At 42.0% G+C, this 18,178-nt stretch overlaps 1 long non-coding RNA gene across 3 annotated transcripts in view; it reads left to right on the plus strand.

The window, feature by feature from the left end:
* LOC142827582 (uncharacterized) overlaps positions 1 to 18,178 on the plus strand; it is a 62,870-nt gene that overhangs the window by 31,406 nt on the left and 13,286 nt on the right. For 2 of the 3 annotated variants that reach the window (XR_012902257.1, XR_012902258.1), the window contains exon 1: positions 10,715 to 10,928. The exons of the other annotated variant lie outside the window; for it this stretch is intronic. This is a non-coding gene — a long non-coding RNA (uncharacterized LOC142827582). Of the gene's footprint in view, positions 1 to 10,714; positions 10,929 to 18,178 lie in introns of those variants that run through there. 3 annotated transcript variants of the gene reach the window in all.

Raw genomic sequence — 18,178 nt, forward strand, 5'->3', positions numbered from 1 at the left:
TGCATTCAGAACTAGGTCTTGGAGTAGCAAACATCTAATCTGTGCTGCTCTGGGTGCGTGAGTGATTCACAGGATTGGTTGTTAATAAATCAAACTTTGCTGCTCTTGCCCTGGGAACTGATGAGATACAACTCCGCTATTTTCACTTCCTCCAGCTAAAGTCCAATATATTAGACTCAGATGACATGCTGTGGAAACTTCCATGAAAACAAAACCAATTTTCAGTTCAGATATACTGAAGATAAACAGATTACGAAACATTAGTCAAAATTAATTAAGATTAGAGACAACATTTCTGATAAATCAGAACAATTTCTGTTTTTTATAGTAGCAATTAGGTGACTGCATTAATACGTAACAAATGTTATCGTGGTATATGATTAATTCTCGTGGCTACATGTTTAGCCAAAGAAAAGTGATTTCTGTTTGCAAACTTTTTGTTTTAATGAATAATAATACCTTTCAACATTTTCTCTGCCAGATTATTTTCTTAGTAAATCTGGCTTCAGGCACTTAAACATTTATAGTACTTTGTTGTTTGACTGCCTTTTGTTTTCTTTTAATAAATTAAACTTTCTAATACAGCTGAGAGGCACAGAGCAAATAAATCACTATGCTCATCACCTAGTGAAAGAAACCTACTTTCATTGTTCGAAGGGCTCATGATGGCCTCTGTAGCATATGGTAGATGTTGCAAATTCTATGATAAACTTCAAAAATATATGGACTCCTAAATGGCAACCTTTGAGTTTTGGAAATTAAAAAAAAATCTTGTTTTTACTCTTGTATATTGACTAAAATGTATGGATCATTTAGACATAGCAGTTTCTGCTTTCTGTGTGTTGGAATAATCTTTAAATATATTAAATATATTACTTGATACCATTGAATGTCTTTGCATCCACTGTATCATTTATACAGACAGTCTGCATATATATTTTCTTTGATGCTTATTTTTTTCTTTTAAAAACTCATTTTAGAAGCGGTGAAATTTGACATTCTTCCAGAATAAAGTCCTCAGTTTAACTAGACTAGCATTCCTTTGTCTTCAACTCTATTTGCCTCAACCCTGTTTTAGAGAAAAGACCTTAAAAAGTGAGAGGATAGTTCAGTTTCAATTACTATTCTTTCCTGAAATACACAATGAGAAACATAATCATTACTACCAAATTTGATGGCTGTTTTTTTAAGACATGAGCATGTGTCTATTAGGAAGATGACAGAGGCTACTAACTAATTTTATACAGATCATCAAAGAGCCATATTTTTCAGCCATTATCAATGTTATCTGTATTCATATTGATGATCTGAAGGATCTACGACTAACTACTACTAACTATGAGCCATGGATATTGAATACAATATTCTGAACTATTTGATAACCTTATATACAATAGGTATAGTATGACTTTTATTGTTTTTTATTTCCCCGGGTTAGTCTGTATTTTTTTAGATATATAAGTATAACCCAAACACCTCCTGGCGATGGTGTTCTGACCCCCGTAGTGACATTAAGACCACTTAGAAATTAACAAATCAGATACAGCCTTAGCTAAGAGCTGCGGGGTGTTTAGCTCATGCAGTAGTGGGTCATACCTTTAGGTCTAGATGTTCCTAGGTTCAACACGTCCTGCTGACAGCCAGAATTTTTTTGTTGTTACATAAGCTGTAAATCCATGCATAGAATTCTGTTTCATTCTCCTAAATGGTGAAACTCAGTTGATGACTCCAGATTGTTTCTGCCTGATTTCTCATGCTGTTAGGACCTTTTTTGCCTCATTTGCAGATTAAAACCAGCCGTATCTGGGCATGCTTGGCTCTTTCCCTAGGGGAAAACTGTCTGGAGAAGAGAAAATTAAAATATCTGCTAATGGAATTTTGGTTAATTTCACTCTCTAGGATCTCACAGCAAAGTTTCTGAAGGACATTCCGTTTACAAAATACAAGCTGTATATATTCCTCTCATGAGCATTCAGAGCTTCTCAGTGCTCACCTCTTTTGAATATCAGGCTATAATTTTAGCTGCCAAAATATGGTTTTAGGAGCCTAAGTTTGGGCTTCTCATTTTGAAAACCTGTCCTCAGCCTTTAAGCAAATGGAACCTACTTTAAAGTTGCTTTCCATCTCAAATCAGGGCAGTCATCACAACTGGTATCATTTTGGAGTCAGAGTGTCTGCAAGAATAAGTCTGCAAGCAATTCTCTGTAGGCATTTGTTGCACTGGTATCACTTTCACAAAGCTTCTCCATGCTAGTTCTCTCTGTCATGATTGACTGGAACTTCTGAAAGAGCTAGACCATGACTTTAGGTATACCCCTTTGTAAGGAATGGTACAGGGATCCACTGCCATTGGAAGAAGTGTGAGAAGGAGTGTGACCATTTATTCCTTGTTTACTTTGTACTTTTTAGTAGTGGGGTGGCTGCACCAGTCCAGCAAGGGAGGGCTTAAAAGCAGGCCAGAGGAAACCTGCTCAAACACTTCCAAAGAGAGAGACGCTCATAGGGAGCCAATCAAAGGGCGGCTTGCTGGTCACACCAGGAATAACATAAGGAGCTGCTCAGCAGAGCTTAGGATAGTTGTGTCCTTACCAGAGAAGTGGAGAGACTGGTTCTTTCCCTTTTATAGCTCCTGAACCTACCCAATTTTCATGAGCATTCACTATGTTACACATTCAATTGCCACCAAACTTCTTGGTGAAAAATGAAACAAGAAGTCATTAGGCACCTCGGCCATTTCCACATTTTCTTATAGTTTGAACCTCTCTAAACCTGGATTCTCTTGTCCAGCAACATCTGTAATCTGGCAGGACTACAGATGTTCCTGGATCAGAGCACCCTCATGGCGGGGAGTCTGGAGGCAGGAGGGCTGGGGTTTGGGGGACCAGTCAGGCTGATGGCAGCAGGACTGGCAGCCTTGCTGAGGTTGGGAGACCTGTTGGGCCAGAAGCAGCAGGGCCAGGAACCCTGCCGGAGCTGGGAGCCTTACCAGGCCAGGGGCAGCTAGGCCAGGAGCTTTTCTGGAGTGGCAACAGCAGAGGCAGTGACAGAAGGGCTGGAAGCCCAGCAAAGCCAAGATGGTAGGGGAATCAGGTTCTGGGAGCCCTGCTGGGCTGTCAGCAGTGGGGCTGGCAGCCCTCCTAGGGCTGGGATCCCTGCTGTGTTGGCATCAGGAGGGCCAATGGCCAGGTGCTTAACTGGGCCAGCAGTAGGGGGAGCAGTGTCCATGGGCCCTGCTGAACTGGGAGTCCAGCCAGGCTAGAGACAGGGGGCTAGCATTGACCTCCCCTAGTCCAGCAAACTCCCTTGTTCAGGATCAGTCAGGTCCCAAGGGTACCAGACCAGGGAGGTCCAACCTGTATTATGTTTCTTCATTGCCTTCTCTTCATTATAATTGAAATCAATGTTTGAAAATGTGGGAAACATCCACAAATATTTAAACAAATGGTTTTCTATTATTGTTTAATAGCATGATTAATATTTTAATTGCTTGACAGCCCTACAACCTACAGAAACTGCTGCATAGTGTGCTCTACACAAAATAGCTGCCACAATTCACCCAAGAGGTGGTTGCTGTACTTAAGTAATTGAGGATTGATTTTCCTCTGAAGTGTTTATAAATTGAGTCAAGCTCCTTATTGGATGACAAATGCTATATAAATACTAATACCAGTCATTCATACCTCTAATAGAGTTTACTGATGCAATAGCACAAAACTCTTAAAGAGTAAATGTATCCGATAACTCTTTCAAGCCTCACAAAGTTGAAAAAGAGCTTGCCCCTTTCACTAATAGAAGTTGGTCCAATAAAAGATATTGTATGGAAACTTTGTAAAGTCACTGTAATAGAGGTTCATACCTCAAACATAAACCCTCCCCGCAAAGTGCCATTGTTTAAAAAGTGAAAATTAAATCCTAGTGTGGAAAATAGATACATAAACTCTGGCAAATGAACTGTAAAAATATGATTAGAAAGGGCAAAAAAGAAATTGAAGAACAGGTAGCCAAAAATTCAAATAGCAAAAGCAATTTTTAAAGTAAATCACAAGCAGGAATCCTATTAAACAATGGTGGGGCCACTGGATGATTGAGATGTTAAAGGAGTACTCAAGAACGATAAAGTTATTGCAGAGAAAATGAATGAAGCTTTTTACATTGGTCTTCATCGCTGAGGATTTGAAGTAGGTTTTTAAACCTGAACCATTCTTCTTAGATGACAAATCTGAAGAACTGCCCCAATTTGAGGTGTCATTAGAGAAGGCTTTGGAATAAATCAATAAACTAATCAGTAACAAGTCATCAGGACCAGATGGCATTTAACTAATATAACTCACATGTGAAATTGCAGAACTACTAACTGTGATTTGTAACCCGTCTTTAAATCAGCTTCTGTGACAAATGATTGGAGGATAGCTAATGTGATGGCAATTTTTTAAAAAGAGCCCCAGACATGATCCTGGCAATTACCAGCCAGTAAGTCTAACTTCAATATTGAGCAACTGGTTGCAACTATAATAAAGAACAGAATTGTCAAACACATAGGTAAACATAATTTGGGAGGGAGGGGGGAGCCAACATGGTTTTTGTAAAGGGAAATCATGCATCACCAATCTTCTAGAATTTTTTGAGGGTATAAACAAGCATATGAACAATGGGGATCTAGTAGATATAGTGTACTTAGCTTTCCAGAAAGTTTTTGGTCACTTAGCAATGGCTTTTATGTAAAGTAAGCTGTTATGAGATGAGAGTGAAGGTCCTCTCATAGGTTGGTAACTGGTTAAAAGATAGGAAAAAATGGGCAGGAATAAATCACATTTTCAGACTATTTTCAGAGGTAACTAGTGGTGTCCCCCAAACATCAGCACTGGTACCAATCCTATTGTCAATAAATGATCTGGATAAAGGAGTGATCAATGAGGTGGCAAAATGTGCAGATGATACAAAGTTGCTTAAGATAGTGAAGTCCAAAACAGGCTGTGACAAGCTTCAAAAGGATCTCACAAAGCAGGATGACAGTGCAACAAAATAGCAGATGAAATTCAGTATTGATAAAAGCAAAGTAATGCATATTAGAAAACATAATCCCAACTAAACATACAAAGTGATGCAGACTAAAGTAGCTGTTACCATCAAAGGGATCTTGGAGTCATTCTGTATAGTTCTCTGAAAACACCATTCCATGTGCAGCAGCACTCAAGCAAATAAAATGTTGGGAATCATTAAGAAAAGGATTCATAATAAGACAGAAAACAACTTATTGCCTCTTTATAAATCCATAATACGCCCACAACTTGAATACAGTGTGCAGATATGATCACCTCATCTCGAAAGAGATATATTAGAATTGGAAAGGTTTCAGAAAAGAACAACAAAAATCATCATTAGGAGATATAGAACGGCTGCCATATGAGGAGAGATTAATAAGACTGGGACTCTTCAGTTTGGAAAAGAGATAACTAAGCGGAATATGACAGAAATCTATAAAATCATAATTGACATGGAAAAAGTAAGGAAAAGTTATTTACTTCTTCCCATAACACAAGAACGAGGGGTTACCAAATGAAATTAATAGGCCTCAGGTTTAAAACAAAACAAAACAAAGCAAAAAGGAAGCATTTCTTCACATAATGTACAGTCACTCTGTAGAACTCCTTGCAAAAAGGGTATTGTGAAGGCCAAGCCTTTAACAGGGTTCAAAATAGACATAGATATATTGATGGACGATAAGTCCATCAGGGTATGTCTACAATACAAAGTTAATTCGAACTAACAGCTGTTAGTTCGAATTAACTTTAATAGGGGCTACACACAAAAATCGCTAGTTCGAATTTAAATCGAACTAGCGGAGCGCTTAATTCGAACTAGGTAAACCTCATTCTACGAGGAGTAACGCCTAGTTCAAATTAAGGGCTGTGTAGCCACTTAATTCAAACTTGTTGTAGGCTAGCCCTTCCCAGGTTGCCCTGGTGGCCACTCTGGGACAAACCAGGGAAACTCTTCTGCCCCGCTCCTGGCCCCAGAGCCCTTAAAAGGCCACGGTCTGGCTAAAGTGCTTGTGCCAGTTGCAAGCCTGCCAGCACCCAGCCAGCAGACCCTGCACCTAGCACAGCATGAGCCAACCACCCGCTGCCACACAGCCCTTCGCCTCTTCCCAAGACCAGACTGGCAGCTCCCAGGAGCCTGCCCAGGGCTGCAAGAGGCGGGCGCCTCCCTGGTCTAGTGCAGAGATCATGGACCTCATCTAGGTTTGGAGGAAGGCCTCCAATGTCCACAATCTCCGCACTAGACACAGGAAAGTGGCCCTCTAGGGCAGGATAGCTGCCAGCCTGGTCACCAAAGGCCACATGCGAACCCAGGAGCAGGTTTGCATGAAAATCAAGTTGGTCCAGTGAGACCCCAGATCCTGAGCCCTGAGCTTAGAACATAAGAACGGCCGTACTGGGTCAGACCAAAGGTCCATTTAGCCCAGAAGCATGTCTGTCAACAGCAGCCAGCTCCAGGTACCCCGGAGGGGATGGACCAAAGACAATGACCAAGCAATTTGTCTTGTGCCATCCATCTCCAGCCTTCCACAAACAGAGGCCAGGGACACCATTCCTACACTCTGACTAATAGCACTCCATGGACCCAACCTCCATGAATTTATCTAACATCTCTTTAAACTATGTTATAGGTCTAGCCTTCACAGCCTCCTGTGGCAAGGAGTTCCACAGGTTGACTATGCGCTGTGTGAAGAACAACTTTCTTTTACTAGTTTTAAGCCTGCTACCCATTCATTTCATTTGGTGTCCTCTAGTCCTTCTATTATGGGAACTAATGAAGAACTTTTCTTTATTCACCTTCTCCACATCACTCATGATTTTATATACCTCTATCATATCCCCCCTCAGTCTCCTCTTTTCTAAGCTGAAAAGTCCCAGTCTCTTTAGCCTCTCTTCATATGCAACCTGTTCCAAACCCCTAATCATTTTAGTTGCCCTTTTTTGAACCCTTTCCAAGGCCGAAATATCTTTTTTGAGGTGAGGAGACCACATCTGTACACAATACTGAAGGTATGGCGTATCATAGTTTTATACTTCCCCTCCTCCTTCTTCCCCTGGCTTCCCCCTTCCAGCTCCTCCTCCCAGGTTTTCCCCTCCCCTCTCCCAACCTCTCTCTTCCTCTCTCCCACCTCCTTTTTCCAGTCTCCCCAGAGGTTAATCCCCCCCCCCCCAGTTTTGTTAAATAAAGGGAGTTTCTATTTTGAACACACGTGTCCTTTATTTTTTACATCAGGAAGGAGGTTAGGGAGGGGTAAGTGGAAGGAGGTGAGGGAGGAATGGGGTACGAGCCCCCGATGGGGAGGACTGGGGTGGCTCTGTGGGCTCCTCGGGGTAGAAGCTCTCCTGCAGGGTCTCCTGGATCCTGACAGCCCCCCGATTGACTCCCCCCCGGATGGCAGCCTGTGGCAAGTGCAGCCGGGCTGATGGCCGAGTGTTGTGATGTGCCGAGTGCAAGCACTCATGGCACTCCCAAGACAGGACTGCTTTGTTGTCCCTCACTGAGGTAGACAAGCAAGCGGGGAACCCTGAGAACTGTCTGTCCAGGGGGGATTGGGTCCCTTTAAGCACAGCCCTTGGCTAGCCTGAGACAGCAGCTCCACGCTCTAAGTCCTAACCTGATGCCCTGCCGGCACTGCTTCCGGCCAGCCTTAACTTCGCTTCAGGGTCCACTCAATGTGGACATGCTAGTTCGAATTAGCAAAACGCTAATTCGAATTAGTTTTTAGGTCTAGATGCACTAGTTTGAATTAGCTTAGTTCGAATTAACTAATTCAAATTAAATTAGTTCGAATTAGTGCTGTAGAGTAGACATACCCTCATTGGCTAGTAGCCAAGAGGGTCAGTGATGGTGTCCCTAGCCTCTGTTTGTCAGGGCTGGAAATGGGCAACAGGGAGTGGATTATTTGATGATTACCTGTTCTGTTCATTTTCTCTGGGGCACCTCGCATTGCCAACTGTTTGAAGAGAGCATACTAGGCTCTATGGAAGACACCGTATGGCCATTCTGATATTCTTGTTACCACATCCATTTTGTCTCTCATAGCCTGGGACCAGCATGTTTGCCTCTACACTGCAACCTGTTATATTTTTGCCTCTGTGTTTTTACATATGTTTTATATATTATGCATGTCGGTTATATCCAAGAAATGTATTTGTTAATTTAATCTAGTGTCATCTTTATTCCCTGGTATAAAATTCATATTTTGTATTCCTCTTCCCAAGTATACATGTATATATAAATACGAGGTTTTTAGTGAATATTGAGCAAGTCAGGGATAATTGTATATGCATTTGACAACTGTTCCAGGGCTATTTAAAAACCATCATTTTTTCCATCATTACATTTTTTAAACTAAAACAAATGGTTTCGGTAAAGAATGTTAATTTTTTCTATCATTTTTCAGTAGAAACATTTGACATGGTTATTACTAAAATCTCTCACTCTTCCCTCGCTCCACACACATTTTTTGGATTTTCAGCATAAAGATTTTTTTTTCCTGAAAGGCTCTTCAGTTTTATTGCAATTTTCCATAAGGGAAAAAACAAACCAAAAAACAAGCAAAAAAATCTCTCTCAGTTTTCCAAACAGCTCAATGCACCTGCTTTGCTGTTTTTATAATGCTCTTGCAAGAGACAATCGAAGCTGCTTGGAATTGGCAAGCCTACAAAATGCATTAAGTTACTTGAAAGGTAATCTACCATACTGGAAGTCAGATAAAATCAGTAAATAATGAAAATCTGTATTTTGGTCTCAGAAAAATAGGTCCTGAGAATCAGAGGCCAATAACACACTGACTTACAACCTTAACTTCAGTGGGGTTGCACTAGTATATAATATAGGTAGGATTTTGCTCTATGTCCTTTTTCTAGAACTATTTTTTCACTACAAACTTTTGCTATCACAAAGTTATGTTGGCATAATGATGCCACAGTTGGTATATTGCTTGTGCATGTGCATATTTGGCACCTTGCATCAGTACTGTGCATATTCCTCAGAAGTGCTTATGTTGATACACAGTGCAGTGCACCCTTGGCTGGCATCCTACTGTGCAACCCCACGTCATCCAGCGCATGACTGCGCATGAAGTTTGGGCAAAGCATGGCGAGGCAGAAATGAGTCACACAGGGATGAGTGGGAGCAAGGGGTTCTTAGCATGGGGTTCCCAATATGGAACAATTTCTATTCCAAAAAGTCATCTATAGCCCATAATATTCATACTTTTTAATAATAAAATCCTGCAGATCCCTGCAGCCGTCGCTCACTTACATCTCTTACAGGCACACAGCTCTATGCTACTGAGGGAAGCATTAAGCACAGGACACATGAACCTCCAGTATTAACAGTAGGAGTGCCAACCATCCTGGTTTTGCCAGGACTCTCTCAGAATCATATTTGATCTCCCAAGGCTCCTGAAGCCAAACTGGGGCTATGTCTAGACTGTAGGCTTCTTTTAGAAGAAGCTTTTCCAGAAGAGATCTTCTGAAAAAAAAATCTGAAAGAGAGTTTCCTCACAGCAAAAGCGCATCAAAAAAAACAATCTGTTTAACCACCCTGACAATTAGGAAGTTTTCCTAATGTCCAGCTAAACTTCCCTTGCTGCAATTTAAGCCCACTGCTTCTTATCATATCAACAGGAGTTAAGGAGAATATTTTATTTCTCTTCCTTGTAACAACTTTTTACATACTTGAAAGCTGGTATGCCCACTCTCAGTTCTTTTAATCTTCCCTTGTAGGTCATGTTTTCTAGATCTTTAATAATTTTTATTACTCTTCTTTGAACTTTTTTCAGTTTGTCCACATCTTTCCTGAAATGTGGCACCCCAAACTGGACACAATACTCTAGTTGAGGCCTAATCAGTATGTAGTAGAGTGGAAGAATGACTTCTTATGTCATGCTTACAACATCCCAGTTTATAAATACCAGAAAGATATTTGCTTTTCTTGCAACAGTGTCACATTGTTTTTCAGATTTCATTAGTGGTCCCTTCAACATCTTTGTCCTTTCTGAAGTCCTTCTTCCTAGTTAGTCATCTTCCTAAGTGGATTACTGTGCATTTGCACTCACTGCAGTGAAGACCAATATCAAGAAATTCATTTAGCTTCTCTGCAATTGCCTTGTCTTCCTTTAGTGCACCCAACTTTCTACTTTTTCTGCACATTCTCACTTCTGAGTTTTAAAGTTTGTTGTTGTGGTGGGGGTTTTTTTCTTCTAACTTCATCATTTACTGTTTTGTTTACACATGCTGGATTTTTTATGTAGGCTTTTAATGATTGTTGTTTTATATTTATATCTAGTTTAAGTCTCTACTATGGTATTTTTTAAAAATTTCTATGCAGCTTGCAGGCATTTTATTTTTCCAGTGGTTCCTTTTAACTACCCTCCTCCTTCTTTTGGAAATTAACTGCTACTGTGAGCAATTTTCTTTAGTGCCCCTCCTCCCTCACCCCTGCAAGCATGTTACATTTAATTATGATTGCTATTACTGAGTGGTTCAGCTATATTCACCTCTTGGAGCAGATTGTGTCTGCTCTTAATTAGCATTCAAATTAAAAATTGCCTTTTCCCTTGCAAGTTTCAGCTGCTCCAAGAAGCAGTCCTTAATGGTATTGCAAATTTTATCTCTGCATCCCACCCTGACATGACAGTCAATCTATTATATATTTGAGAGAACGAGTTTATGTCTGTGTCTGTCTGTGAGTCTGTTGTTCAAGAACTCCTCCTAAACGGTAAGAGCTAGGATCACCAAATTTGATATGCAGCTTCCTCTTATACCTTCAAGCAAGGTTTGGCTGTGCACATGGGGGAACCTGAAGCTCATCCCTGCCTCTCTCCTCCCAATTCATACAGAGATGCATAAAACCATGCAGAAAAGGGATAGAATCACCAGGTAAGTGAAAGAGGCTGGCTGTGGGTGTGCCTCCCCCATCCAAGCTTGCCCCAGGCCCAAGCCTCCCATCCTCCAGGCTCCCTTGAGGGAGGGTAGGGGAGGAAGCTGCAGTCCCTCCCCCCCCCCACTTCCGATTTGTATGGGAACATTGTTGGCTGTTCCCCTTCCTCAGGGAGTGAGGGGAAAGTACACAGTTTGCTCCTTTCCTCAATCTGTCTGGCAAGCAACATTTCCCATTACAATACTGGTTAGACAGTCTGTAATATATGCTGAATCATTATACTTAAATATAAAGATGAAGAATTGTTGAATGGCAAAAGAAAGGGTTTTGTTACTTAACTTTAACAGTTTATAGTTATGGCTAGTAAAGGAATTTGACTAGGATAATACTTGTGCCAAGATCTTAGACTAACTAGATTTTGCCTGATATGAGTGTTATCTTGCCAATCCTTTTCTCTACACAGATTTTTTTGAAATAATTCTGCTGATAGAATAAAAATGATATTTTGCTTTAGCATCGGATAAATTAACTTCTAAAGGCCCCATTGATGTTTAAATAGAGACAAAATTATGAAAGTTGAAGGCTGTGACTGCATATTGTAAGATGGGACACTTAGGAAAGCTAATGAATATGTAATACTAAAAGATGTAAGAAACCAAGTGAGTGAGGGCCCATTTCAGAGAACCACTGGATCTAAAGCTGAAGCAATGGGACTGAAGAACAGATCAGATACCAGTGACTGAGACTACCATCATAATGCTCTCTGGAAATGGATGATAGGAGAGGGATCACTTGGGGTATGTCTACACTACAGCGCTAATTCGAACTAACTTAGTTCGAATTAGTTAATTCGAACTAAGCTAATTCGAACTAACGCATCCAGACTAAAAAACTAGTTCGAATTAGCATTTTGCTAATTCAAACTAGCATGTCCACATTGAGTGGACCCTGAACCGGGGTTAAGGATGGCCGGAAGCAGTGCCGGCAGGGCATCAGATGAGGACATAGAGCGTGGAGCTGCTGCCTCAGGCTAGCCGAGGGCTGTGCTTAAAGGGACCCAACCCCCACCCCGGACAGACAGTTCTCAGGGGTGCCCTGCTTGCAAAGCAGTCCTGGCTTGGAGTGCCCTAAGTGCCCACACTGGGCACATCGCAGCACTTGGCCATCAGCCCGGCTACACTTGCCACAGGCTGCCATCTGGGGTGAGGGAGCAATTGGGGGGCTGCAGGAGAGCTTCCACCCCCAGAAGCCCGCAGAGCCAGCCCAGTCCTCCCCATCGGGGGCTTGTACCTCATTCCTCCCTCACCTCCTTCCACTTACCCTTCCCTAGCCCTCCTTCCTGATGTACAAAATAAAGAAAACGTGTGGTCAAAAATAGAATCTCTCTTTATTGAACAAAACTGAGGGAGACTGGGAAAAGGAGGTGGGAGAGGGGACGAGAGAGGGTGGGAGAGGGGAGGGCAACTAAAATAATCAGAGGTTTGGAAGAGGTCCCATATGAAGAGAGGCTAAAGACACTGGGACTTTTCAGTTTAGAAAAGAGGAGACTGAGGGGGGATAGGATAGAGGTCTATAAAAGCATGAGTGGGGTAGAGAGGGTGCATCAAGAAAAGTTCTTCATTAGTTGCCATAATAGAAGGACTAGAGGACACCAAAGGAAAGGAATGGGTAGCAGGCTTCAAACTAGTAACAGAAAGTTGTTCTTCACAAAGCAAAGAGTCAACCTGTGGAACTCCTTGCTGCAGGAGGCTGTGAAGGCTACAACTAGAACAGAGCTTAAAGAGAAGTGAGATAAATTGATGGAGGTTGGGTCCATGGAATGGTATTAGCCAGGGGGTCGGAGTGGTGTCCCTGCCCAAAGTTTGTGGAAGGCTGGAGAGGGATGGCACAAGACAAATGGCTTGGTCACTGTCTTCGGTCCATCCCCTCCAGGGTCCCTAGGGTTGGCCGCTGTCAGCAGACATGCTACTGCGCTAGATGGACCTTTGGTGTGACCCAGTACGGCCATTGTAAGCTCAGGGCTCAGGGTCGGGGGTCTCAGTGGACTATCTTGATTTTCATGCACACCTGCTCCTGGGTGGCCAGGCTGGCAGCTCTCCTGCTCCCGGGAGCCACCAGCCTGGTCCCGGGAAGAGGGGGAGGGCTGGGGGGCATCGGGTGGCTGGCTCAAGCCGTGCCAGGTGCAGGGTCTGCTAGCTGGGTGCCGGCAGGCTTGCACCTGGCACGGGCACCGTAGCCAGCCCGTGCCCCTTTAAGGGGTTCAGGGCCGGGAGGGGGGCAATAGAGTTTCCCTGGTGTTGGCCAGAGTGGCCACCATTGAAAGCTGGGGAGGGCTAGCCTCCCACTAGTTCGAATTAGGGGGCTACACACCCCTTAATTCGAACTAGTAAGTTCGAACTAGGCTTAGTCCTCGTAGAATGAGGTTTTCCTAGTTCGAACTAAGCGCTCCGCTAGTTCGAATTAAGTTCGAACTAGCGGAGCGCTAGTGTAGCGCCTATCAAAGTTAATTCGAACTAACGTCCGTTAGTTGTAATCATCAGACCCTTCCCTCTGGGGCATCTAGCAGTGGCCACTGTCGGAAGACAGGATACTGGGTTAGATGGACCTTTGATCTGACCCAGTATGGCTGTTCTTATGCTCAGTAGAACCTCCCATTACTCTTGGATGTGGTAACTTGACCCTCCTCCTTGTTCCATCTTTTTATTCTCTGTTTATTCTCTGGCATAAATATACGTTGAGAAACTAAAAGTGGCAATAATTCTGTCTGAGAATTCTACTATATGTTTGGGAGAGTTGGGCTGTTCAAGAATTCCTCCTAAATGGTAAGAACTAGGACTGCCAAATTCGATATACAGCTTCATAACTTAAACAAGGGTTTGGCTGTGTCAGGAAAATAGGATTTGCCTGGAGTAGGATTGTGTCAGATAAAATCATACAGAAAAGACAAAATCACCAGGCATGTTCAAAGGGATGGCTGGAGTGTCCCAGTCTCGAGCCTCCCACTCCATAGACGACCTTTAGAGAGGGGAAAGGTGGGATGAAGCTGCCACTCCCCAAATTCATATAGGGTTGCTGTCTCCCTTCATCAGAGAGTGAGGGTGAAATGCACACTTTGGTGCATTTCTCATGCTGGCAGGTAAGCACAGGGGTCAAACAAGCTGTGCACTTTGCTCTCACTCCCTGACAGAGACAGGAAGAGGAAGAGCAAGCATTCTTGGTACCCTAACAACTTTAATTGAATTCAGAATGTTTTGTCTGAATTAGAGTTGTGGGACTTGTCCGTAGGAGGCTACTGCTTCACATTAAACTTCATGATATTTTTTTAAATCCAACCACGGGCCCTGAACCATTGGCTTCCACAGATCCCTGTTCCCTGCAAAGTCCTATTGGCTTAAATAGCACCACTCACCAGCACAAGGGTCACTTTTTGGATATAGGATCAGAGCCTTTGTAATATAAAAGGTGGTCTGGAGCACTGCTGAGACGGTCAAATCAGGACAAATTGCTCAGAACCAGGGCTACTTACAGCCTAAGGTTGGGGTCTTCCTCTATAGGGCACCAAACCAGTCACACAGAGCAGTTCAGCCACCATGCTGGCCAGCAAAAAAATCTCATAACCAATCCCATTAGACACCCCAGCTTTACCTGTGCCAAATCCAGCACCATTACTTACACAGATGAGAGGTTATAAAACCAATCTCACCAACTCCAAACAGATTCTCCCAGCCCCAAAGGATCGGCCACAGTCCCAGCTAAATTTATACCTCAGATCTTACCCAAAAGAGCACGTTGTGCCAATCTTTTAAAAGCTAAAATCTAAAGGTTTATTAATAAAAAGAAAGAAAAGGTTGAGAGTAGGACTGTTAAAGAAAGCACATTACATACATCAATCACCAAGTTCTTGATCAAGCTCTTAGTAGAGGTGTAACAAACTGCTGGCTTAAAAGTCTCTGGAGTACATCCTATGTTGGGATGGGTCAACACTCCTTCCTGGCTCTCTGTCCTTAACAAAGGTGCTTCCGGAGTGGAGAGCAAGAGTGAAGACAAAGATGGAGGCATTCCCAGGATACTTTTATAATATTGTCCATGCAGAGGGAAATCCATTTTTCTCTTGATTGATGGTACTTCCCAAAATGAAGCTGATCACATGATCACCATGCCCTTTTTAGGCAAGGAGCCATGGAGCACTCAGGTATGTCCTTCTTAGGTAAGAGACCATTGTCCATGCAGCATTCGCTGGCCTGCGGCCCCCCACAATAGATAGTCCAGCCTGCTGCTGTCTCCTAGACAGAAAACATTGAAAATACAAGCACAGAGCCCATACTCATAACTTTACACACAGAAACCTACATGCATAGGAGCAGCACAAACGGAATCAGCATAGCATAAGCTTTTGTTAGACACCTCACATGGCCCACTTTGCACAGAATTTGGGGCAAACATACAGCGGTGGTTACAACAAAGATCTGCCTGTTCACATTAAAATCCAATAACGTGACAGCCTTACATGCAGATCCTTAAAGATATTTAAACTTCTAACTCCTGGGCATTATGTTTCTAGAATAGGACATTTAAATAGCCGAGCTTTAACTCTTAAAATAGCATGTCTATACATATGTTAATGAAGTCCTAATGTTGTTTAACACACTGATGAAACTGTTTATGTAGATCTCATTTTATTTGTACACATTTATGATCATTTCAATGTAACCTCCTTTATCTTTCAGTACAAGTTAAAAGATAATTACATGTGGTTATAAGGTGGCTGCAGTTCTCTCCCGGTCCATTCAGGTAGGAGGGAGACTATGCACTCTCACTTCAATGCTCTTAGATTAACTCCATTCAGGGAGGGATTTAGCTTACAGTTAAAAAATTAATAGTTCTAGGACAGGAGTCATTGGATTTCTGAGGCCTGGCTCTCAACCAAAGGAGGGCAGCACACAATTAATGTTTCTGGCCCACAGTTGGGTGGGGGAAGCAATAAGTCTAAAGACATGGTACCCTCAATCGGGGGAAAGGGGAGTGTAATCAATAAATGGTTCGGCCTGGCAGGCAGGCAGAGCAACAGGCAACTTGTATATCCATTAGGGGCCCGCCAGTCAGGGTGGGGCAGCAATCAATTAAATGCTGTAGATTGTGTTCAGGCAAAGCAATAGGGCAGTGATCCCCAACGTGGTGACCGCGGGCACCATGGCCGAATGATCTGCCCATTTATGTGCACCCGCCGAATGATCTAGTCTAGTCTAGTTCCCATAGCACAAGACTTAGGGGGTCACCAAATAAAATTAATAGATAGCAGGTGTAAATCAAACAAAAGGAAGTACCTCATCACACAATGCACAATTAATCTGTGGAACTCCTTGCTAGAGGATGTTGTGAAGTCTTCAAACAGGGTTCAAAAAACAGCAAGAGAAATTCATGGAGGCTAAGTCCATCAAAGGCTATAAACCAAGATGAGCAGGAATGGTTTGCCTAGTCTCTATCAGAAGCTGGGAATGGGTGACAGGGGATGGATCACTTGATGACTGTCTGTTTCATTCTTTCCCTCTGGGGCACCTGGCATTGGCTATTATGGCTATGTCTACACAGCAGCATTATTCCGAAATAACATAGTGAGCGTTTACACAGAAAGCCCATTATTTTGAAATAAGTTCAAAATAACAGGCTTCTTACTCTGACTCCTGTAACTCTCATTGGATGAGGAATAAGGGAAATCGGGGGAAGAGTGCTCTATTTCAAAATAACTGCTGAGTAGACAGCGCCAAAAGTCGAAATAGGCTGTTTCAAGTTAAGCTATGCAATTAGTGTAGCTCAATTTGCGTAGCTTATTTCGAGTTAAGCCCTGCTGTGTAGATGTGCCTTATCAGAGAAAAGAATACTGGGCTAGATGGATTTTTGGTCTGACTCAGTATTGTTGTTCTTATAATCTTGAGTTTTAAAACGTAAGTATTTCCCTGGTGTGCTTAGCACAGGCCTTTTTGTTAAAAGTCAGTACTTTTACTGGCATGTCATATACAAAAAAGCAATGTAAAGACAAAGGTCCTTCAGACTGCTCTTCCTGCCCCCCAGAACCTATCTCCCCTTTAAATGTATTATTTTGACATATGTGGTCTCTGATTTTCATTGATTGAATAATGGTTGCAGGAAAGAACACCAAACAAAGAAGATAGCAAGGGCTGTATTTTTACACAGCCTGCAACACATTCATTTATAAATATTAAATTAGAATTGCCAATATTATCCTCCCAAAGAACTGACAGGAAAGGTTTATATGTTTCTTATACTCAAGGGGCCAATCTGATCACATCTCTGTGAAATATCACTGACCCACCTCATCAGTTACTGGAGTCAGAAGTCAGGATATTTCACTCCTCCTTATTGTACTGCTAAGTACTTAACATTTTTTATTTATGTGATGATTGGGCTGGTAAAAGAGTTTGTGTAAGATGCCTGCTTTTATAACTGTTAAAAATCCCACTTTTATTGCACTTTATAATATATGTATAGCCTTTGGAAAATGCCAAGAATGAGGCAATTGCCTGATGCTAGACCTGTTAGTCTACTATTAAGTAAGCAGTTGGGAGATCTTCAAGTATAACTGAGTTATAGCTGAGAAACTCCAGAAGACCTGAAAATTGTCTTCTTTCAATCAACGCTTTCTATGTAAAAGTGAAAACAACTCTAAGTAAAATGGGTTTTTAATCTGTGAGGCAGCCCTGACACTTTGAATATACATTTTCTAGAAAAGCAAATGGCAGTTTTGTTCTGCATATGTGCTGATCAGAGAACCGATCAGAGAAAATTCTGTAGCCTGTCTTCTTTGTGGAGGGCATTGTTGTGTTAGTGAGGTACATTACTTTTTTTCCCCCTGTACTGTTTTTTCCCCAATGAATTTCAAAATGCAAGTGAAAGTGAAAACTAAAGGTGCTTTAGGCATGAAGATTAGATTGAAAATGATAAAATGCAAGGAATACTTCAGATAATTAAATAAAATAAAATCTATTTGGGAAATACCCAAAGAAATGTCAGCAAATAAAAAACAAAATCTGGTTTAAATTGGACAATTAAAATAATGCCGTAATCATAAAAACAGTATAAAACAAATGGAAAATTAGTTAGTTGATCTGAGGTCTGCAAAACTTAGCTTTTACTAAGACACAAAAAAATCAATCCATTTTATTAATCAAAGAGAAGGTTAAGAAATGATTTAATCTTCATCTACAAATACCTACATGGTTAAAAAATTTTC

Source organism: Pelodiscus sinensis, chromosome 3 (assembly GCF_049634645.1).
Source record: "Pelodiscus sinensis isolate JC-2024 chromosome 3, ASM4963464v1, whole genome shotgun sequence".
NCBI classification, from domain to species: domain Eukaryota; kingdom Metazoa; phylum Chordata; order Testudines; family Trionychidae; genus Pelodiscus; species Pelodiscus sinensis.